Here is a 24,379-nt window from a genome sequence, read left to right as displayed (position 1 = left end):
TTCTTGTTTCACATGTTCTGTCTTCTGACAAGAACAAAAGTTAAAATCAGCTCCTTTTTATTGTTGGTTGTTTTGTTCCGTACTTCTAGAATAAGAACTACTAAGAGCCTACTAGGACACCGTGCCGTGTGAGCCCTTGCAACAGCCCGCCTCTCCTCCTGAAACCGTCGGTCATAATGCAAATCGAAAGCAGCTTCCTCTGCAAATGCGCGCTTTTTCTGATCACAGATGTGCCCTTCCATGCTGCCTGTTGTTGTCAACCATGCGTATTTTTGTCATCACCTCCAAACCCTTTAATCAGCTCTAAGTGCCGTCGCTGGATGGAAGGTCCATCTGGGGGGCTGTATGTGGGTGGCAAATTGTAAGTGAAAGGTTCGGCAGAAATCTTGGCAGGTTGGGAGCTGGGTTAAAAATACATTTATGGAAAGTATTAACATTTGTGTATTAATACATTTATTGAAAAACCAAAAACCTTTCCAAATGGTCCTGTTTGAAAGAGAAGAAATGAAGGTTGAATTGTAAAAGTTTGTCTGGGAGGAAGATTAAAGATTCTTTGCAGGATAGCTGAGGTAGGATTTTTAGAATTTTAACTTAGCAATGAAACTGTAGACTCTCCCAGTTGTGGTTGATAGAGATGCATCAGCTAACGGTATTGGATCTTTGTCCTGGTCATAAAAGCTAGAAAGAAGTATGCTGTGTGGGGCGCCTGGGTGCCTCAGTCGGTTGAGCTCTGTCAGCTCAGGTCATGCTCTCAGGGTCGTGGGATCGAGCCCTGAGTTTGGCTCCGTGCTCAGTGGGGAGTCTGCTTGAGATTCTCTCTCTGCCTCTCTCCCTGCCCACTTACGAGCATGTGCTCTCTCTCTCTCAAAAATAAATAAATAAATCTTAAAAAAAAAAAAAAAAAAAAAAGAAGCAGCAGCAGAAGTATGCTGTGATTTGAACTTCTCAGAAAATTTTGGGGCCTTCCCTGCACCTCGTACCACGCTCCGAGTCTCCTTGGTGTCAGGCCTCTCCTATGCCCTCGACTCGGTTTTATAGGTCGCTTGGAACCTGTTGGTGTCACAGTGCATCGCTTGCTGACAGGGAGGATATTTCATTGCTTACAGGGGGTCTGGCTCTTCACACGGTGGGAAAACCAACCAATTCCATGTTAGACAGCTGCATTTACCACGTAGGAATTCTCCGTTCATCTCACTTTTAGCTGGCAGCCAGTTCTGGTTAGGATGCCTGCTGGTCTCGGCCCTGCTCCCACAAAGGTTTTCATAGCCTTCCTTCTGCTCCATCAGACTTCGTGGGCGTCAGCTGTGTGCGTGCAGTATGCGAGTGCTGGGTGTACAAAGATGAATAGAGACCCAGGGCTATGCCCTTGAGGAGCTCACGCTTTAATAAGGGGTTTGGGATGACCTTAGTGCTCCAGAACACGGTAAGAAATCAGCATTGTACTTATGAAATTTTTGACTTTGTGGATGGCTGTTGTGGAGAGAATCTGGTATCTTCCCGTTGCTTCCACACTCCGTTCTGGCCCTCCACGCTCTTCGAATGCCAGAGCCTCCTCTTACCAGACAAGAGGGCTTACCAACGGGCTGGGAGGAAAAAGGGGCTTGTTCTGAACTGTAAGAAAGGCCGGGTGATTTGGGGCACTGTGTTCGGACCCACTGCCGCTGCCAGCCTGCCCAGGGGCTCACTGCCGGGCAGAATCACACAGGAGCCTTGCAGCAACTGGAGGGTGGAAAATTTTGCAAAAACATCTGTTCTGTTTGGATGCTCCAAATATTTTCAAAACCGTTGGCTTAGCCAAAGCTCATATTTCATAAAACCTTTGCAAATATCTACGGTTTTTCTTCTTTTCCATGTGGACATGGAAGCAAAGGAGAGGAAAAATGTGGCCACGTGTGTGTGTGTTCAACTTTTCATTTCCAAGTGCTCGGCTTTCTCAGGCATGAACACCAGGGGAGTCATTCTCCTGAGGTGTGCGGTGCCTCTAGACTTTTCTCTTTCTGAGAGATGACATGGGTCTTAAAGACAAAGGCCCCTAGATGCCATGCAGAGAGATGACAATAATGATACCAAGCTGTAGTTTTCATTGCTTGAAAGTAAACGAAGAAAAAGATTCACGGCTGTTTGAGGGTGAGGACCAATGAAGGACAGAGCCACAGAAAAGCTCCCCTTTCCTGGGATTACTGCCAGAGCTCAGCCCTCCACATCTGAGGAGACTGTTTCAAAGTACACTTTGCAGCGAGCAGGGAGGGGAAAGGCATCCGGAGAAGGTGGCGCGGGGGTGTCTGTAGGTGAGAAGACTCGGTGCTGGCTTCACTCCAGGCCCGCGGGCCTCAGGCTTAGGTGTGCGGAAGCCCACGGACCAGACGGACTGGGCCAGTGGGGACTTCCTTGGGGACTAGCGTGAGTTTGCTAACATTTGAGGGGGTTGAGGTTTTGAGCCCACTGTTGCACTCAGAACCCAGCGAGTGCTGTGAACCCGGCGTCAAGCTGCTGCCCAGAGCAAAAACAGTGCCCAGCTCTAACGCTGAGGGCCTCTGCCCGTGAGCATCAGTGAGCCAGCTGGGCCGAAAATAAGTTCATTTCCCTCTGTTCGTGTAGTTATGAAGACGAAAACAATGCCTAGGAAAAGACCCCAGGGATTTAAATTGGAAATTAATTATAAGAACATGTCGCTTTGCTTGCCCTGATTGGTTTGAGTTCAGATGCGATCCAGACGCCCAGGACTCGGGCCCCTCCGTGGCGGCGTCATCAAAGGTGGGTCATCTGCAAGGTGGGTGGAACCGTGAAGTTTACAGTCTCCATAAGCCCTACGTCTGATAGGAGACACCGAGGCATAGTTTTATTTCCTCTGTGATTCCAATTCGGGCATGGAGAGAAGCTTTTTAGTATTTTGAATGTGATCCAGACACAGGAAACCAGGCCTCTCGGGCAGTAGGTCTCACCTCAGGTCCATGGCTCAGCCTTGCTCAAGAAATCTGCTACACGTTCCTTTGTTTTCTAACACTAGTCAGCAGCCAGGGGGCTGGAGGACTAGGGGAGCTGAGACGCTTGTCCTCAAGGCTGTCTCTGGTGAAGTGGACAGTGGGTTGTGCCGTGTTTCATGTCACCTTAAAACAAGAAAAAAAATCCTTCCTCAGCTTCTCCAGGAAAAAAAAATTTTTTTTTATTAAAAAACAAAAACAAAAACCCGGGGCGCCTGGGTGGCACAGCGGTTAAGCGTCTGCCTTCGGCTCAGGGCGTGATCCCGGCGTTCTGGGATCGAGCCCCACATCAGGCTCCTCCACTATGAGCCTGCTTCTTCCTCTCCCGCTCCCCCTGCTTGTGTTCCCTCTCTCGCTGGCTGTCTCTATCTCTGTCAAATAAATAAATAAAATCTTTAAAAAAAAAAAAACAAGAAAAAACCCATGTGACACAAATGCCTAATTTATGTGCAGTACTCAGATCTCCAGATTAAAAAATAACATAGTCATGAAGCATGGGTTTCCTTGTGAAAACAGCTGAGTGGTGAGTGATTTCAGCTTTCACGGGGAAAGATGAGGCAGGGAGAGGAGAGGAAAGGCCCTGAGCCTAGGAACCCAGAGAGCCTGGTTCTGTTCTCTGCTGTTGGTTCCGTTGCTGGGACTCTGTCCCGATGTCTGCCTTGTGCGGAGGGCAGGTTGGGGGGCGTTCAAGTTCTCCCTGCTTTGAGAATCTGTGAACGGAGACCCGATTTCCAGAGCCCTGAACCTCTCAGAAATGGAGTTGATCCCGTGGGACTGCCCCAGCGGAGGCCCTGATCACATTTTGTGTGACATTCATTCGTGAGCGGTTGCCATGATATCAGACAGCATTTTGAAACCATAGACAGGGATGACTCAGTTAATGGCCTGGGCCATCTGTCTTTGCTACCAGAGCCAGCTTCTCTGCAGTTCCAAGGGAAAATATGGGCAATCGTTAATACCCCAAAACGCTTTGGATGGTTTTAAACAAAATTGTCAACAGATTGTTTATCGATGACTCATGTTTTCTTTTTCTCTCCTTTTTTTTTTTAAAGTGACATTTCTAAGTCCTGTTACTTCTGTGTTTTATGTTCGTGTATGGATAGGTATCTCGAAACCTGAAATTGTCACCTCTGCGTTTTCTGTACTTAATCCTGCTCGTGGGAATTTCTTGCGGCCCTGGCTAGAGTCGAGTTAAATTTCATTAATGGCATTGTAGCAGTCGGGCACTGGGATCACACTGGCAAGGTCTGTGGGGAAGTGTGCCTTAAGGCAATTTAGGAAAGATTTTATTAGTTAGGTAAATAGTATAATTAATATGACAAGAGGAATGTTTAACTTAAAGGAACTAATTCATTTTGCACACATCACAAAACTTAGAGTGTTCACTGATCAACTGCATGCTGGTTAGAGATCCTTCTTTTATTTTAATGGAAGAGCAGCTCATATTGTTTACTCCTAGCCCAGTTTCTAGCATACTTGAAAGTCATACAGGTAGTTTGTCTTAAAAGTAGGTAACTCAGGAGAGGCAGAATGAGGCAGGGGAGGGACCGCTAGACCAGGAGACGGAGGCCAAAGCTGACCAGCAGGTGATTGTAAAGTTTGCAGATTGGGCAGAGCACCTGTACGCCCCTTCCAACCTTTTCTACACTGAGATTTCACGAATTGGCCCTGATTTCCCTACTTGATTCCAATTCATTATGTTTGTCTAAGTGACCAAAACCCAATTTCCCTTCTTATTTTATTTTTCCATTTTGTGAAGCTAAGGAGGAAACAAGAGAAGGTTTGCCTGACCCATGCTCCATCACCTGTCCTCCAGAGTTCCCCGGGAGGCAGTCATCCGATTACCTAAAGACTGGCACGGTATGGGCAGCCCCTGGTGAGAGGCTGGCTGGAGTCTCAGTGTGGAGGTCCCCAGGACTGTGGGGAGGCTGAGGTGCCCCCAGGGAAAGGGCAGGAGCAGCAAGGGATTCTTTCGGGGATGCGGGCACAGCCGCATTTGCCAACCGAGGGAGCGGTAGTCCACAGGTTCAACAACCGGAAACAGCAGCGTTCAGTCCTGCTCGTGCCCCACTCACCATCCCCTGGGAGCTTCCCTCCAGACAACACTAAAGTGGCAGGGAGACATTTTGAGTGATGGTTCTCCCCATTCAATTTTGTTTGAACTCAGCCTTTTCTGCCTCCCTCTGCCACGGGCTGGGTAAATGATAAAGCTCAGCTTCATTTGCTGTTGGGGACACAGACTCCAGCATTGTCTCCTCTGATTTCGTCCGGGTGTTTTCACGTAGCTGGGGATGGATGGCAGCCGCTTGTCAGAGGCCCTCACGCTCAAGGGTGAGGCAGGCGCCAAGGAGTTAACTGGCAGGAGATCGGTCTGGAATGCGATCTGGAGCTGCGCCACGATTCTGGAGGTACTTGCTGGTTCTCTTGGCTCTGGATGAGTGGAGGCATCGTTTGGATGGATTCTGTAGGGTTTTGGGGGAAAGCCTTTCTTAAAAAGGCCATTCATCTCTTCAGGTCATAAAATGGAATCACAAACTGGTTTTCCCAATTAGAGTCTTAAAACAACAAGAACGAAATCAGTCCGCGCGGCCGTCCTCTGGAGAGTGTTGCGTGTGTGCTCAGAGAGTCACAGCCCAAGAGCACAGGAGTCCTGCAGGACTGGAAGGGAGCCATCTTGGTCTCACATCTCCCATCATTGGTCGTGGATGCATTCTCACTCCCAGCCCTGACCCGCCTGTGTCGGAGCCTTCCCGGCGTTCTTTTAGCAAGTATCCAGTTTTGGAAATACCTCTGGTGAAATTCTGTAGCCTCGGAATTTGTTTCTGGGACTGTTGGCGTTAGAATGCCACGCAGCTAAGGTGTTAACACTTAGGTAATGTGCTAAACAAGAGACTGAAACTGCCTGGGGGTCATTTCCTCAGCATCTCTAAACCCTTGGTTCTTGGCGGAATAAAAACAAAAACAGATAGAAGAACTAGCATGTTCCATGCTGATGCTAGCAGTCCTCCCGTGGACATTTAACTGCACTCTTGGCAAGTGTACAATCCATCTGGTCCAGTATTTTTGTCACCAATAAAAATTTGCTTGATGGAGCTCAACTCTTTCCTTTCTGTCTTTTGTGTCAGATCTAAAAGGTATGTTGTTTGGAAAGAAAGAGAAAGAAAAAATAGCCCCAGGCTGTATAGCTAACACAAAAATAAAACATGTTGTAGTTTTATTTTCTCTGCTTTTTTCCCATTTAAAAAGAAGGACAAATAGGAGGACTTATAAAACACAATTTCTTAGGGAAAAAAAAAGTCATGAGATGTTTTGGTGATTCTTCTTTTTCTTTCAGCTATCACATTAAACAGTTTTGATTTTACTAACCTAGTTAACAAGATTTTAAGAATTAAAACATCTTTGGTAATCTTTTTAACATAGTTGCAACATTTTTAAGTCATCTTGCACTGACTTAACAGCACATGTTGGGACAGGATAGTGACATTTACGGTCTGCTCACTGGCAGGGGAGGTCTGGGAAACATTGTGCAATAAACAAAGCGTGTTTCTTCCATTCCCTCATTTCACCTTCCAGAATGCTCTCTTGAGGCACGTTCCTGGCTTCCCTCGCCCGTCCTCTACCTGGAGCTTTCCTTCACTCTGCTTATATTTGCAAGAATTCCAAGCTATGCCTCTGGGGTTCCCTTCTGGTCCCTCCTACTATTAAAAACAACCTCTCCAGAGTCTTATTCCCACAGGATTCTAAATCAGTGCTCAGGGATAAAGCCATCTGACTGATTCTTTGGCCATTTTCACCAACACTACAATCGATTTGTGGGTTATTACTGTCTGCCAGGCTCTCTGGGGTTCTGGAGGCCAAGGGACACAGTCATTTCCCTAAAAGAGCTTAACCTAAATGTAATTGAGATATGTTCCTTGAATGAGTTTAGGCCAGTGATCTATAAATGCCCTCCTGACTTCCAGAACCTTAGATCTGATGCATAGAACGAATAGAACGATTCTCTAATGGGACCAGTTCAGATATCCCATTAGGCTGGTCAAGAAATTGTGAAGGTTACATCATCTCCTAGCACCTGTCAAATGGCACCCTATTTCTTCCACCTGTTCATAACACCAGTAACAGCAGTTTTTAGGGGAAAAAAATATTTTTATTTGGTCTTTGATTTCAAAATCTGTCAAACGAGACTGAATTAGATGATAAGATCTCTTTCTGTTTTATCCCACATTTATGATATTTTGTTTGGCAGTTGTGAGGTATGGGGAAGCACTGTTTAACTAGAGTGTTGCTGACAGTTTGTTTTCTCAACTGTCATTAGGTTTGTTTGAAAATTTACAGAATTTCTTTTGCAACCACTTTTTGGAATGCATTGCTTTATCTTTTCATTTTAAAAACTGGTTCTTTACTAAGTGGGGGATAAGTAGGACTGTATCTCTCTTCATTCTTTTCTAGTTAATAATCACTTTCCATAAATGTTGCTTTCTCTTCACATGGTGGGATAAGAATGGAAAAAGCATTTGCTTATATAATATTTTTTTAAAGGTTTTTTAAATTTGAGAGGGAGAGGGAAAGAGAGTGCTCACATAGAGTGGGGGAGGGGCAGAGGAAGAGGGAGAAGGAGAAACAGACTCCCCGCTAAGCCCAGAGCCCATTGTGGAGCTTGATGGGACCCCGGATCATGACCTGAGCTGAAGTCTGATGCTTACCTGACGGAGTCACCCAGGTGCCCCACTTACCGAGTATTTTTTATATAGTTTACTTCTTTTAAATTTTATGCTGGTTTCCTCCTGGCTGGTTAAGGTAGAAAATGCTATTGGTTGAAATATGTTTATATTTTTGTGGGAAATTAACGGACTTAAAATTAAAAAATGGAAATAAGTGACCATATGGCCAGATTTTTCTGGTCATTGAGGGGTATTAGTTTTGTGTCTTTGGTTTTTCTTGATGCATATAAATTTTGCTTGCCTCAGTCATTTCTATTTTTAAAAAATTGTAAGATTGCCTAATTTAAAAAATTGTTGGCAGTTACTTATCACTATTAGACTGGTGTGACCTTTTAGAATTATTTTGGGGGAGAAAGAAGAGAACATTTCTTGCAGTCCTGTTGAAGCTCTCTACGGAGACACGAGATGCAGCTCATTACATTTCAAATTCCGTTGCGATGATTTTCAGACCGTGGCCTTTCTTGAGGCCACCCTCACGTGTCAAAGAGAGGCATATAGATTGGAAACTCTTTACTGAGGGAATCGCAAATGTTACTGAAAGTACAGTTGTAAAATGTCAAGTTATTTGCATGCTGGTGAATTGGATGTCCTAAAAAATGTTGTAATCCTCGCTCTCTGCTTGTTTTCCTTACCAAGGGATTTGGAGAAATACCACGAAAGAAACACCGCGGGTTCTCTTCCAGTTTGTGTACAGTAACTGCTATGTTGTAGGTGGTTTTGTTTTCTTCTTTAATTTAATTCAGCTTCTTAAGAATCTGTTTCCAAATGGATGTGGGATGGAACTTTGTACATTTTTCCTCTCAAAGATATTTGATCCTTTTCCCCCCTGAGCGTATGAGTGTTCAGTTAATACTTAGGTTTAATACTGTTGAACAATGATCACAAGGGTGATTCTTTGGGGGTGCTTTTTAATCATTCACTGCTAAGTCTCCCTTCTTTTTCATTCTTTTTTTCACCTATGTTCTTTTGTGTTTTTTTAAGATTTTATTTTTAAGTAATCTCTATACCCAATGTGGGGCTCGCACCTAAAACCCCGAGGTCAAGAGTCACATGCCCCACTGACTGAACCAGCCAGGCATCGCTTTTCACCTTTGTTCTGGTCCTACCCCGCTGGACAGAAGGGACTGTGCCTCATTCATCTTTTTATGCCATAGTACCTGGTTTAGGATCTGTCTCATATTGGACCCTCAAAGAATGGTGAATAAATGGACAAATAGCCCATACTCTTAAATGACTTGTAGTATCTTAGTTGCACGTTGTTGCCCAGGAACTGGTTAGGAGCTGCAAATTCCTGTCAAAATAAGATGCTTTAGAATAAGGCATGGTGTAATCTTCTATTTGTTATTTTGAAATTATGAACAAAAGACCATCCCTTCTTTGTGAAAGGAAGAGAGGCCAGGGTGTATAAAGAGGATGAAATAATTAATTTGACTTGAAATCCTTGGGTAGGTGAGGTGCTAAGCTTGGAATTCTTTCATATATAAGAAAAGGATAACATAAGCTTGGAAGATATTCCCTGTCATCATTCAGGGATTTTCAGAACATGTGAAGAGTATGGTTGGCCAACATTTTAGCTGTAATGTACATGAAAAGATTTTTTGACTCGATAGAGGGAGTGGTGTATGATCAGAAAAGAATGCATGCCTATACGAATTTAGAATTGCAGAGTCAAGCACTGTATCAGTTTGGGTCGAACAGGAGACAGAAACTACACCATCATTCAAATAGGGAACATTTAAAATAAAGAATTATTGGGTTGCTTGGCTGGCTCAGTCTGTAGAACACGCAACTCTTGGGGGATGAACTCTTGGGGTTGTGAGTTCGAGTCCAACATTGGGTGTAGAGATTACTTATAAAAAAATCTAAAATAAAGAATTACTGAACTGAGATAGGAGAGTAACCATAGAATGTAAAGAGAATACCAAAGGCTCCTCTGGAGCTGAAGAAGAGTCCCCAAGGAAGCACAGGCTTGGAAGGGGGCCCTTCCTCATGGCTGGGTTTCATACCCCACTGGAAAGGGTGTGGACACAGCCCACTGGGATGGCAGGAAGGTTGTAGGTTATGTGGGCTACTGCTGCCCCACAGTTGCTAGACTAGCAGGAAACAACACTCCGGGCACAGGCAAGCTGAGACTGATGGGCCAACGTGCCAAGGGAATTGGGGTACAGCTGTGGGTACAAGAACTGCAGTGTGCAGCGTGTAGCAGGGCTGTGGGGAGGTGGTTACTGGGCCCAGAACAATCCTGCATGGTCACTGAAGGACTTGTGTTCTGGACTCCTGCCTGGAGCACAGAGCATCACCAGATGTTCTCTTCTGTGTGCAGTGCTGAGGGACCAAGATGCAAAAACAGTATGCTGGAACCACTGCAGTGTCCCTGCAGCGCCCTCTACTGACAAAGCCTAATATTGAAGTCACTGTAAAGAAGAAATGCTTAGTCTAGTTCATTATCACAGAGCAGGTGTTAAAGGGTGAATTTGGAATTGAGCCATGATAAGCTGATAACTGGCACAACCCCAAATTCCAATTTAGTCAGGGATGTTTTGTTTTGTTGTCGTTAAGAACAGTGATAAATCAAAAGGAACTGATTTCTGTTTGAGGACTCACTCTGTACTTTGTAACTGAAAGATCCCATCAGTGCTGGCAGTGTAAGCTGGGTACTCAATTAAAAATTGAGTTCATGATAGATTGATTTTGATACTTTATTTTTAAAAGGAGCACATACTAAAATCATGAAATACTTGTCTTACAAAACGATCTCTCTGATTATTAAAAGATTAAAGACTGCATAGTATGTGCCTTTTATATAATTTGTAATATATGAGCTTTTCACCTCTAAACACAGCCACTCTGGACTTGAAAACTCTTATGCCTCTTATTTGTGTGTCTCTATCTCATAAAGCTTAAGAAGAACAAAGGATAACCCTATTTAACAAGCCCCCGGCCACACATATCAACCTGCCACATAGTTGCTCACCTTTACACCTGATGGCAGCAGCTGGCTCTGTCCATTAGACATCATGAAAATTACTCTTTGGGTTTTTAAAATGTATGCCTTTTAATTTCACTGTGCTTTCTCTTTGTCTTAAATTACAAGAGTGGATAAATAGGAATGTTCAGTGAAGTGTGTCTGCCATTCATTATCATATATATTTTTATGTGTATTGTATATTTTCTTAACTAGAAGTTTCGTAAAAATGAATGCATTTGCCAAAATGTTAATGTAAATTTACCTTTTACGGAACTTGATTTTTACAAGATGGTAGTAGAAGGGAACTATATTACGGAGCAGAGTCAGCATCTGCACTGTAGGGCCTCAGCATGGCACTCACATCTAACTGTAATGATGATGAGAGCAACATTTCTTTCGAGTGCTGTCTGTGGCCAGGCATGTTCTAAGTGCTTTATATGTATTAACTCAGTTAATCCTCACAAAAACCTTCATATGAGGCAAATACTATTCTTATTCCCATTTTACAGGTGGGGATACTGAGGCAGAAACTGAAAAAACTTCCCAAGACTACCTAGTTACTAAGTACTGTGCAGGAATTTGAACCTAGGCATTTTGGTTTCAGAGCTCTCATTCTGACCCCCTATATACCATACGGCCCACAGGATTGATGGAATGGATTATTTTTCAGTACACTGCTTATCTGATATGACACGGAAGAATGGCTCAGATGTTAAATAGTAAGTGACATTTGGAAACCCAGAAAGTTAAGCTGAGCATGGCAGCCTGACTTAACCTTAATCTTGCTCTAAGGTTTTCATAGGCTCCTGGGCCACAGAAGACAAAACCCTGGACCCACCCAAGTTGACTAATGTGATTAGCAAAAGCCTCCTCCCTTTATGGAGCTAGAACCCTTAAGCTACATTCTCTCGGTAATGTGAGCTAGGGTAACAAAAACCCAGGTTCTTCCAAGGAAAATTTTCTATCTTGAACCTTAACACTATGTGGTGGAACAAACATAAAATTCAGAAAATTTGTAACCTCAAGACAGTTCATGGATTTACAGCTAGAATTCACATTAGCCAGATGGTCAGAAAGACATTTAACTAAGGTTGGTAGTCTCTCCCAGCACCTAGCAGAAGCAAATGCAGATTCTTTGTGGAGGAATTCCCCTTAATTTTTTTTTTAATGATTTTTTATTATATTATGTTAGTCACCATACAGTACATCCCCGGTTTCCGATGTAAGGCTCGATGATTCATTAGTTGTGTATAACACCCAGTGCACCATGCAATACGTGCCCTCCTTACTACCCATCACCGGTCTATTCCATTCCCCCACCCCCCTCCCCTCTGAAGTCCTCAGTTTGTTTCTCATAGTCCATAGTCTCTCATGTTTCATTCCCCCTTCTGATTACCCCCCCTTTCTTTATCCCTTTCTTCCCCTGGAATTCCCCTTAATTTGACCATTAAGAACCCTCACAGAGTTTCTAAAATATGTTAGCTCACATTAAGGAAAAAAAAAATCACAAAACACAAGAAAATACATCATCATGAAGGAGTCAGCAAAATCAACCTGCAAGGACTTTAGATATTGAATTTATCAGGCACAATAGATAAAAATAAGTGTGTTTTCTGTGTTTAAAAATGGAAGAAGAGGGGCGCCTGGGTGGCTCAGTCGGTTAAGTGTCTGCCTTTGGCTCGGGTCATGATCTTGGGGTCCTGAGATCGAGCCCTGTGTTGAGCTCCTTGCTCAGTAGGGAGTCTGCTTCCTTCTTGCTCTCCCTCTCTCTCTCAGTCTCTCCCCCTACCCCAATAAATAAATAATAAAAATGAAAGAAGAGATTGAAAGTATGTCTAAGGAGCAAGACTATTACTATGACAAGGAAAATTTGAGAAAGAGGCAAATATAATTTATATAAATAAAAAAATACATTACTGAAATTAAAAGCCTAAGAGGCAGTTTATTAACAGATTAGACAGAATTGAAGAGAGAATTAATAAACTGGTAAAGAAGAGTGAATTAATGTTCAGAACATAGTACTATGGGACAGAAAGAGGGGAACTACAGAAGAAAGGCTAAGAGAGAAGGAGAACAGTGAATTTGGCAGAAATGAAAGAGATCAGGCCACAGATTCAGGACACCCAGCAAATTGCAAGCCATATTAAATTTCCTTAAAAGAGGTCCATAAGTAGATATGACATAGTGAAACTGCACAATGCCATGACAAAGGTCTTAAGTAGTCAGAAATGATAGTTTTCAAAGGAAAAATTCAGCAGTTTAATACAGCAATGATAGAAGCAGGAAAATCATAGTCTGTGATTCTGCCCAGCTAGCTCTATTTCTCAAAAATGAGGGTGAAACAAAGCAACATTTAGAGTGAGAAAAGATGTGTCATCAGAGCCTCACAAAAGGAGTTTCTGAAGTATGAACTTTGCACAGAAGGAAAGAGCTTTCAAATAAAAATATCAGAATTTTTAAAAGGAGCAAAAAACAAAGAAAGTAGTAAATGTATGAGTAAATATGAACCAGCATTAACTGTCTTATGTTATGAACTTAAAAAATAAACAAAATATGTGTCAACATAGCACTATCAGTCGTGAAGTGACTATAACCTATTATTTTAGAGGAAGGTGAAGAAATCAATAAAATTTGAGTTTTAAAATTTGAAATTAGATTTAAAATTTAGATACATTATATATACATTTCACTATTTATGGAATAATCACCCAATAAAGCTAAACAAGGTGTTTAGCTTCTAAACCAGTAGAGGAAGCAAAAAAGAAATAAAATAGTTCATCAGTCCAAAACATTTAAAAAACATAGGAATGGATAAGACAAATAGCACAAAATAAGATGATAGAAGCAAATTCAAATATAATAGTATTAAGTGTAAATGGACAAATTATTCTAGCTAAGGGATAAAGATTATCAGACTGGATTTTTAGAAATTCTAGCAATATGCTGTTTACTAAAAGAATCACAACTACATCCATAGTAAAAGTAGGTAAAATTATACACCAGAGTCCTATTAGAAGAAAGCTGGTATATTAATAATAGAATTTAAGGCAAAAGTATTATTAGTGATAAAGAAGATCATAACAGGTACAATTTACCAGAAACATAAAACAATTCTAAACTTTCATACACTTAATACCTTAATATGATGACTTCGAAATATATAAAGTAAAAATTATTGAGGGGTGCCTGGGTGGCGCAGTCGTTAAGGGTCTGCCTTCAGCTCAGGGCGTGATCCCGGCGTTATGGGATCGAGCCCCACATCACACTCCTCCGCTATGAGCCTGCTTCTTCCTCTCCCACTCCCCCTGCTTGTGTTCCCTCTCTCGCTGGCTGTCTCTCTCTGTCAAATAAATAAATAAAATCTTTAAAAAATTATTGAAATTACAAGGAAGAATAAAACAGCCCTTTATCATTGGAGGAGATTTTAACATATTCTTTCTCTCTCTCTCTCTCTCTCTCTCTCTCTCTCTCAATTGGTAGATCAGGAGGCAAAAAATGAGTAACACAATGAACACAGCACTTAGCATCATGCAAAAGACATAGAAAGAACCCTGTATCCAACATCTGAAGAATACATACTTTTATAGGGCACATAAAATATTTAAGAAAATTGCACCATAAAGCAACTTGCAACAAGTTAAAAGGACTGGCATCATACAAACCAAATAGTCTGTAATTCAGTTAGCACTCTGTAACGAAAGTTAACTAGAAAAAAACCCATGTTTGGAAATTATGAAGCACGAGTTCAGATACATCACAAGACAAAGCACAGAGTACAGACATGATAAAATATTTAGAAATAATAAAGAAAACATTTACATATCAAAACTTGTGGGGTACGGCTGAATGGTCTTTAGAAACGTGTAGCCTTACAGGCTTACTTAGAATTGGAAAAAGGCTGGAAATGATCTCAGTGGTCACAGTGTGGACTAGCTTCAAGCGCACTGTCCACTGTTGAGAAATTGAGAAAAATGGCCAACTTAGTGTGATTTTTTTTTTCAAGTGTTCCAGAATGATTTTAGTGACTTAACATTTTGGCATGTTCTAGAATAGCAGCTTAAAATCTTATCCCTTAAAAGCACAAAACATTTTGTATAGGTATCTGTTAATAGAGGATGGTATAGGCAGTCCCCACATTAGAGATGGGTGTGCCCGAAATACCCCCGTAAGTGTGGAGGCAAGGGGACGCAGACGCGGGAAGTGGCAGGAGTGCGCAGCAGGAATGGTTAGGGTAAGGAAGACAGATGGGGAGTGCACGGCCACGCTGCTTACTGCCACATGGTAACCTGAGCCTTGTCCATGGATAAAGCGGGGGGGACTTCCTTGATTTCACGAGCTGCGCTGGATTTTAGTTTAATCCACTAGTTTGGCCCTTGTGATACGGTAGACGTGTAAACGGAGTAAAATGTTTGGAATGATTTCTTCTGTGAAATTTCATGCTTACGTTAGGATAATACTTTCAGTCCAGCCTAAACAGTTGTTTTTTTTTTTTTTCCCCCAAAACAGTACAAGCAAATAAGCTGCCTTCAATGTATGGTTGCCCTGTGAGGCTTGCAGTTCATTTTTATACATGAAAGACTTGCATTCCCAGGAGCCCCATCTAACGTGGAGCTGTGCTCTACTGTCCTGTACACGTGGTGTGAACGGCCTCCTTTTGCTCATTAACTTGCCTTCTTGTACTAATTAGTGCTCACTTAATGTACTTTGTGTGCTCCGGCTTTTAAAAAAATGTTTTCTTTGAGAGAGACTGTCTAAATCCTACTCTCTCCACCCCCCTTATCATCTGCCATTCAGTGACTGCCTAGATATTTAAGGAGGCCTGTCTCATGGTGGAGCTCTGGGCTGGGTGCGTCAGAGGTCCTGTGAGGGGCAAATACTCTCTCTGCTCATAAAGAATGGAAACTCGCAGGAGAGGACAGCCTTTTCCAGAACTGCAGTCTTAGGCAGAAGATGCACACCACAGTTGGGGGTGCGTTGTTTTTGGAGAATTCGAAGGAAGAGAATATTGAAGCCAGACTACTCTGAGCTGGGAGGCCTGGGGCAAGTTCACGGACATGTCTGAGCGTTAGTTTCCTCATGTAGATTGTAGGGCTTGTATTCTACACATCGCAAGGGTGTTTTCAGGAATAGAAATGATATGTGTAAAGCACAGCGTCTGGGAAACAGGCTCTTAATCATCAAAGTTATTAAATCAGTAAATAATCATTGTGCACCTACTATGTTCCATGCCCATAGGATACACAAGTGGATAAAATGAGTCCTGGCTTTGTGGAGCTTATATTCTATGTGATAAAAAGTATTAAAGCATTATTGACTAACAAACATAATAAACAAGTATTTGTCGCTGTATTATTATATTATCCATTTGGAGGAATCTGGAAAGAAACAGATAGGGTTTCACAGTCAGAGATGGAAATGTGGGCAGGGATGGAAGCATGGGAGAAGGAATAACATTCACCAAAGTGCAGGGTCGGAAATTTGCCGAGGATAGGCTCAGTGACAACCGCCGGGGAGTGCGTTGGGCCAGCACACATGGCTGACCCTGGGTGAGGAGTGGGCAGCCTGAGTGCCAGGCTGGGGAGTTTACAGCCCGTGAGCAACTGAAATCAACAAAACAACACAGGGATGATTTTTTTTTTTTTAACCTGGGGTGTGATTTGACCAGGTCTGGATTTTAGGAAGTTTTTAGTATGTTAGTGCCACGTAAAGGATATTGGAAGGGAAGAGAGACTGGAATTTGGAGAGGTCAGGTCATTGCAAAAGCTTAGTGAAGAAAAAACCCAAAGAGAATGAATCGATGCCATCCCCTGTTATTTATTAAGTCTATATTGGGAACTTTTAAAACTTAATTTTTCAAAGTCTTATTGACATCAAATATAGAAATCCTAAGTGTATCCCATTAATTTTTACAAAAGCGTATCACATATAAACTTGGGTGGATACCATCCAGATTGAGATATAGGACATTGCCAGCACCTATACTGGACTTTTAACTCAAAATGCAGCGTGGGCACCATTTGCTGTAGCCTGTTTCAGGGAAGGGTGGTGGGCAAGTCTGTGGGGTAAATCCTACCTTGCGCCAACCAGCGGTCTTTTCAGCTCTGCCGTCCATCTCCCTCCCCTTCCTTCCTGAGCAGCCAGTTGCTACATTAACCAGACAGCAGGAAGAAAGGCAGACTGTGTCTACCAGAGTCTGCGCCTCTTCCTGAGTTAACTTTTTAAGTGGGATACACGAAGCAAGTTTACCCTAATGGCCCCAAGCATGAGAGAATCACATTTTATACCAAGCCTTGGGTCTCCCTAAAGGGAAGCAGTAGAAATATTTACAAGTCGTTTTAGTGTGGCCAGAACATACCCAAACAAACCACAAATAGAGATCCTGTCAGCAGTGCACTAGGGGGAGGGGTCCCTGAGTCTCGGGTGTGACTGGGGGTGGGGGGCAGGGGGCCCTCAACCGTGGTGCAGTTGGTCATTCTCCCTCTCCAAGTGATGGTACGGTATTCTCTTTACACACAGGAAGGGACCCATTTTTGCTTCATTGCTGATTATGGCATTGCCATCAACTAGTTAAAAAGCTTTGTAACAGTTGTTATAAAAGACCACTGGGTTTGGTCAAATTTTAAAGGATAGATTCTTTTAAGTTGTAGTTCTTCAACTTTTATTAACTACTGTGCGGTCAGTTTTATGTCAAGGCAAATAGGAAAGGCCTTCTAGATAAATAGCATTGATTATCAAAGTAGTATTTTGCGTAATTAAGTGTATTTAGGAATATGTACCCTGGGGCAAATAGTATTTGAAACTTTAGTTTTCCCTTATTAGTCAGTTTATGGCACGTTTACTTTTCAAAATGGACTTGGCAAGGGGTGCCTGGCTAGCTCAGTTGGTAGAGCATGCGACTTTTGATCACGGGGTTGAGTTTGAGCCCCACATTGGGTGTAGAGATTTTACTTAAAAACAAAATCTTTAAAAAAAAAAAAAGAACTCAAAATGGACTTGGGAAGTTATATTTGGGAAGGCATATGTGAGAAGTTGGAGAAGAACGAAGAATTACGTTGGTTCCTCCCCTAATTGAAGAAACTGAATTTTAATCCTGAGAGGGGCTCAAACAGGAGTGATTTGCCTTTGTCCTTTTTATTTCTGCCTGATTGAACAGATTAAAAAAAATTATCGCAGAGCTGCTGTGATTGAGGGTTGGGTGGGGAAAATGAGGATGGGAGGGTGCCACAAAGCCCTGCTGGCATCTTCCCACCTGTGGATAGATTCAGCCCAAGTCTTCTCAGCACTCTCCAGTTCTTCCCACTCCATTCTGCTCCTTTGCTTAAAACTCAGTTGGTTGTGTGATGAAAGTCTAAAAAGCTGTTTCATTTCAAACTCTTATCTGTTGCAATCTGTATTTTAGGATTACAGGATATTTAGATCTCTGGAATACTTTGCCATTGATAGGAGATATGAAAGTACTGTTTTGTGTACTATTTTATTTTGCTAGCTAGCAGAATAAACTTCTTTGATTTTTCCTGAATGTATGCCTGAAAAAGAGTATTTCTTCCTAACTGTAATTGTGATAGTCTCACCCACATCAGTCCATTTAATTTAGAAACCTAGAGTTGAAAGCATAATGAATGTCAGATGTAGTGAATTGATTCTCTCAGGAATGTGTTCGGATATCAGACAACATAATTTTTAGAGTTCCTGGTCTACCTTTAAAAATCAGCTCGAGCAGATTGAAGACCTAAAACTCCTAGAAGAAAACACAGGGAAAAACTTTAGGACATTGGATTTGGCAATGATTTCTTGGCTATGACACTAAAGATACAGGCAACAAAAGCAAAAATAGACAAATGGGACTACATCAAACTTAAAAACGTCTGTACATCAAAGGAAACAACAGAATGAAAAGGCAACTTTTAGAATGGGAGAAAATATTTGCAAATTATATATCTCATGAGCGGCTAATATTGAGAATATAAAGAATTTCTACAGTTCAACAACAAAAAACCCAAATGACCTGATTGAGGAATGGGCAAAGGATTTGAATAGCCCATTCCCCAAAGATCTATTAGAGATGGCCAAGAAGCATATGAAAAGATGCTCAACATCACTAATCATGAAATTTATGCAAGTCAAAACCACAATGAGATGTCACCTCACCCCCATTCGAATGGCAACTATCAAAAAAAGAAAAAGAAAACGAAGCAACAAGCGTTTGGTGAGGGTGTGGAAAATTGAAACCCTTGTACATTGTGGGCGGGAATGGAAAATGATGCAGCCATGATGGAAAATAGTATGGAGTTCCCTCAGAAACCTGCAGGTAGAATTACCACATGATCCAGCAATTCCATTCCCGGACATACACCCGAAAGAATCGAAAGCTGGGTTTTGAAGAGATGTTTGCATACCCACATTCACCACAGCATTATTCACAATAGCCAAAAAATAGAAGCAACCCAGATGTTCATTGACAGATGAATGGACAAAGAAAATGTGGTTTATACATACAATGGAATATTATTAAGCCTTTCAAAATAAGGACATTCTGACACATGCTACAGCGTGGATGAACCTCGAGGACATTATGCTAAGTGACATAAACCAGTCACAAATGGACAAAGATGGTATCATTCAGGTGAGCGTCTGAACTATTGAAAGGAAGCAAAATCCTAGAGTCTGTTGTACAACAACGGGAGTATGTCTGACACAACTAAACTGTATGCCTAAAGATGGTTAAGATGAAAAATTAATGCTATGTATTTTTTTTTTTACCACAATAAAGAGAAAATAGTCTCCATACTTGTTCTTCTCTCTTTGGATAAAAATGATTTCTCATCTTTGTGAGTATCCTGTATTCCAAGACTGGGCATCTTAGCATGATTTTTGCAGGTTTGATGTTAACATCCTGACTGACCCGCATTTCAAGTCATCTCAAGTAACACAAAGCTACAGGTTACTTTGCTCTCCTTGTGAAGTTGGAGAGATGACCAGGGTTTTTTTTCCCTTTGTTAAAATACTTCTACAGTTCCTGCCGTGCCAAATGGTTTCATCGTTTTCAAACGAGGCTGGAGAAACCGCTTGTTGCTGAGGGCGGAGGGCGGAGAGTACATTACAAGTCTGTGCAGCGCTCAGCTCTCCTTTGCACTGATGCAAAGTGACAGTGTCAGTGGGCATTGCTTTCTTCCAAAAATTTGTATAGTAGATTTTTATGCCGGTATTAAAATGATCAAATGATCAAGTCGATTCCAGAAACTCAAGTGAAATGGAAATGATGTAGAGACAAAAAGGTACGCAGTTTCCTTGGTGCCATTCATCTCAGGAGGGGGAGCACCCAATTTTTAATACGAGCAGTTTACAACCACTCATGGTTAAATGGTTTACAGGATTCTTTGTAACAAAAGGTGGTCTAATTACTAAGGAGGAGAGAATAATATAGCCAGGTTATTTACAATGTGTGACTTACTTAAATTATGATCCTGTTAACTATACAGAAATGACAGAAAGCAGAAACATCAGAGCAAATTAAACATTCTGGCTTTTCATTAATGATCTTGAATATAGGAGGTGTGCACAAGGTTAATTTTTTCCCCCTTTAAACATCACATGAGGCCTGCCCTCAGAGTGAACCTGCAGTTTCAAAGATTCAGTACATCAGCTCCTAAATAGAAAAAAAAAAAAAATGATAGTTTTTCTTTTCTCCTGGGCTACACTAGCATGTTTAGTTGCTGTGGCTGAATCACGTCGTCGGGTTTCTAAAGGCCCACCTAGATCAATTTTAGGTGTGATTTCTTTCCTTATGACTTTTGTTTTACTCTGAGTTACTTGTTGATTTTAATTGTTCTCGTTTGCGATCTTTAAATATTGATTGTGCCCTGATCTTTGTAGGGCTTTTGCATATGAATCTCAGGACATTTTTTCAGGGGTAGGGTTGGGGGGCTGCCTTATTGGGGAGGTTGTTCCTTGGAAGTGAAACAGATGAAGAGTATGCAAAAGGAGCTGGAAAAATTAGTATTCAGAAGCCAGTTTGCAGGGGGAAGTGTAGAATTTTACTAGATTAGTGACGTTACTTATCCTAAGTAAACTGTATTCATTTACACTATTACAGTAAGACTCTTAACTCTAGAGAACAAGCTGATGGTCACCAGAGGGGCGGTGGGCGGGGGAAATAGGTGGTGGCGATTAAGGAGGGCACTTGTCCTGATGAGTGCCTGGTATTGTCTGTCCGTGTGGAATCACTGTTTTGCACACCTGAAGCTAATATTACCCTGTATGTTAACCAACTGGGATTTAAATAAAAACTTAAAAAATAATAAAATATTACAATAGTTTCTTTAAAAATGCAGTTATAATGTCTCTCTTAGAAATTGTCCAGAGACTCAATAACAAAAGAAAGCATATAGAAAATATTAGTAACTCAGTTAACACACTTGATCTAATGACAATATTAATCCCCAACGAAAGGTACTCATGTGACACAGAAGTCAGGTATGGGCCCGGCTGCAAAGAAGGTCTGTACGTGTTACAGAAGTTAGAAGCCGAGCCTGGTCTAGGTTCTTCACTACGATGCAGTGATACTGGCTGTCAGCGACAAGGACAGCCTTCCCCCAGTCTAACAACTCGGAAATTTTAAAATACTATTTTTTAACTGTTGTTGTTATTTGAGATACAGTTCATAGACCATAAGATTCACCCTTTTAAAGTGTACATACAATTCTGTGGGGGGTTTTGTTTTGTTTTGTTTTGTTTAAGTAGCTCCATGCCCAGTGTGGAGCCCAATGCAGGGACTGAACTCATGACCCTGATATCAAGACCTGAGCGGAGATAAAGAGTTGGCTGCTTAACCGACTCAGCCACCCAGATGCTCAGTGTTTTTCTTTCCTCCTTTCTTTCTTTTTCTTCCTTCCTTTCTTTCTTTCTTTCTTTCTTTCTTTCTTTCTTTCTTTCTTTCTTTCTTTCTTCATATTCACAAATGAGGCAACCATAAACCCTCTCTAATTTTAGGACATTTTTATCACCTCTCAAAGAGCCCTGAACCACTAGTCCTCCCTTCCAGCTCACTTCTGTCCCCAGCCCTTGGCAACCCCTAACCTACTCCCCTTCCTCATTTATTTGCCTGTTGTAGACATTTTGCGTAAATGGAACCACAGAATATGTGTCCTTTTGTATCTGGCTTCTTTCACTGAGCTTGTTTTCAGGGTTCATTCACGTCGTAACATGAATCAGGATTTGATTTCTTTTTATGGCTCAGTAATATTCCATTGTATGATTATGACACTTTCTTAAATCCATTCATCCATCCATGTACATTTGGGTTGTTGCCACCTTCTGGCCATCGTGAATAATGATGCTGTGGGTATTCATGTACGGTTTTTTGTATGAACCTTTTTTCAACTCTCAGTTAAAGAATAAAATCATAATTTAGATAAAGAATAAAACGATAATCAGAATGAAAGACTATTTAGAAATTACTGGAAATGAGAACACTTCATATAGAAACCTGTAAGTTGTGGCCAAAGCAGCCCTCAAAGTACAAATAATAGAATAGAATGATAGCATATTTAAATATAAATTATTTATAAGAAACTTAGAATTACTGAAAATAGATTAAGTACTCAAATCAATATTTGAGGAAAAAGAACAACAGAATTTACCGCAAATGTCAAACACCATAAGTGATAACTATAAATTCAGAAATTACAGAAAACAAGAGTAAACAAAAAAAAAACCTAACAGATTTGATAAATAAAGCTGAAAAAACTTTTCTTTGAAAACATTGATAGGGATGCGTGGGTGGCTCAGTCAGTTAAGAGTCTGCCTTCGGCTCAGGTCATGATCCCAGGGTCCTGGGATTGAGTCCGGCATCAGGCTCCTTGCTCAGCAGGGAATCCCCTTCTGTCTCTGCCTGCTGCTCCCGCTGCTTGTGCACTCTCTCTCTCTCTCTCTGTCTCTGGTAAATAAATAAATAAAATCTTTAAAAAAAACCCAAGACATTAATAAAATAGGGACATCTCTGGCAAGCTTAATCGGAGAAAGGAGGAAGATACAACCAGAGGTTCATAAGCATTTTCTATGCATCTTCCTTTTTAACAATGAATTTGAAAATTCAGTCAACTATTGAATTACCAAAATTGACCCAAGAAAGAGCACATGAATAGAAAATAACCATAGGAGAAAATTATTCTTCTCTTCTTCCGTCTATCCATCCTTCCATTTCCATCCTAGCCAACCATCTAATTCCTTTATGAAAAGTAGCCGTCTCCTTCCTCCGAAATACCAGATACACATTTTGGCATTGGCAGAGAGAAATGCCTAAGCATAGAGAAACACAGTAAGCATCCAGGTTCATTCTACAGATCAGCCTAAGTCTTTTAAGTAAACCAGATGAGAATATGACCGAGAACATGTGGAGCCATCTCACCTGTCAGTATAATACACATCATTATCAGAATAATACACCATGATTTTGTAAGCTTAGCGTGGGAGGGTAAGGATAGCCCAATATTAGGAAACCAGTGTAATTCACTAAGTTAATAGGATAAAATGCTAAAACCCACATAATTATCTCTATGTGTGATAAATATCAGAAAAAAAGAAAGCTTCAGCAATATTGTTTCATCATTAGAATACGAATAAACAAAAATGAGTATTTTTCCTATATGATAGCATTAACCATATATACAGTATTATAGAAAAAAGGACACCTCTCATAATGGCATCACAATCTGCAAAATTAGGAAAGTAAAATTAACAAAAGTATACGAGGCAAACAAAAACTTTACTGAAATTTATGAAGAGCTGTTAATAAATGGACATATGTTCCACTTCTGGCTAGCAACTCAGTGTTATAAAGCAGGTTTTCTCCAAATTGGTGTAACACTTATATGCAATTCCAGTAAAATCCCAATAGAATTTCTTTTTAAAGCTTGACAAGTTGCTTCTAAAGTTCATATCAAAGAGTAAGCAAAAATGGCAAAGAAACATATTTGAAACAAATTATTGTGGGGCATTTGTCCTACTAGATTTTACAATATGCAATGGAGAATCTATAGATAGGTTTATGGGTACATAAGAATTTAATATATGATAAAGATAAAGCTTTCAGGTCAGTAGGAAAGGATGGGCTATTTAATATCTGTAGTTGACCCTTGAACAATATGGGGGTTAGGGGTGCCAGCTCCCAAGTGAAGTCAAAAATCGGCATATAACTTGATTCCCCCTAAACTTAACTACTAATAGGGAAAACAACCACGAGAGATCACTTTTTACTGTGATAGGCAATTTGTCAGAGAGACGAGCTGCTTATGGGGAGCTGATTAGCATCTCACAGTTCGTCTGAATTTCTTCAGGTTGTCGCAGATCTCCAAAGAATTTTCCAGTACATTTATTGAAAAAAAAATCCACGTGTGAATGAATCCACGCAGTTCAAACCCATGTTGTTCAAGGGTCGACCCTTTCTTTGGGGAAGTATATATTTAGATCCCTATTTCATGCCACATACTACACTTCAAATCTATAAAATTCTAGAAGAAAATAAAGCAATATATTTTTATAGTTGTGGAGAAGGTCTTTAGACGCATGACAAGGAGCCCTGAAGTCTTAAAATGTTTAACAAATTCGGTTTCGTGAAATTATGGTGAAAGAAACTATAAACAAAATTAAAGTATGGATAGCCAAGTGGGAGAAAGTGTATGAAACATATGTAGCAGGTTCAGTGTTGAATT

The 24,379-nt window shown here is 41.2% G+C and overlaps 1 protein-coding gene and 1 long non-coding RNA gene across 2 annotated transcripts in view; both read left to right on the top strand.

Moving 5' to 3' along the window:
* LOC130542047 (uncharacterized) overlaps window positions 1-18,858 on the top strand; it is a 47,692-nt gene extending 28,834 nt beyond the window's left edge. Inside the window, exon 2 of the long non-coding RNA XR_008956325.1 lies at window positions 90-18,858. This is a non-coding gene — a long non-coding RNA (uncharacterized LOC130542047). The remainder of the gene's footprint in view (window positions 1-89) is intronic.
* The window catches only part of JAZF1 (JAZF zinc finger 1), a 320,632-nt gene that overhangs the window by 107,076 nt on the left and 189,177 nt on the right, over window positions 1-24,379 (top strand). The gene's annotated exons all lie outside the window — the stretch shown is intronic.

The sequence above is a fragment of the Ursus arctos genome, unplaced genomic scaffold (assembly GCF_023065955.2).
Source record: "Ursus arctos isolate Adak ecotype North America unplaced genomic scaffold, UrsArc2.0 scaffold_3, whole genome shotgun sequence".
Lineage (NCBI taxonomy): Eukaryota > Metazoa > Chordata > Mammalia > Carnivora > Ursidae > Ursus > Ursus arctos.
This window is presented reverse-complemented; position numbering and strand designations above follow the sequence as displayed.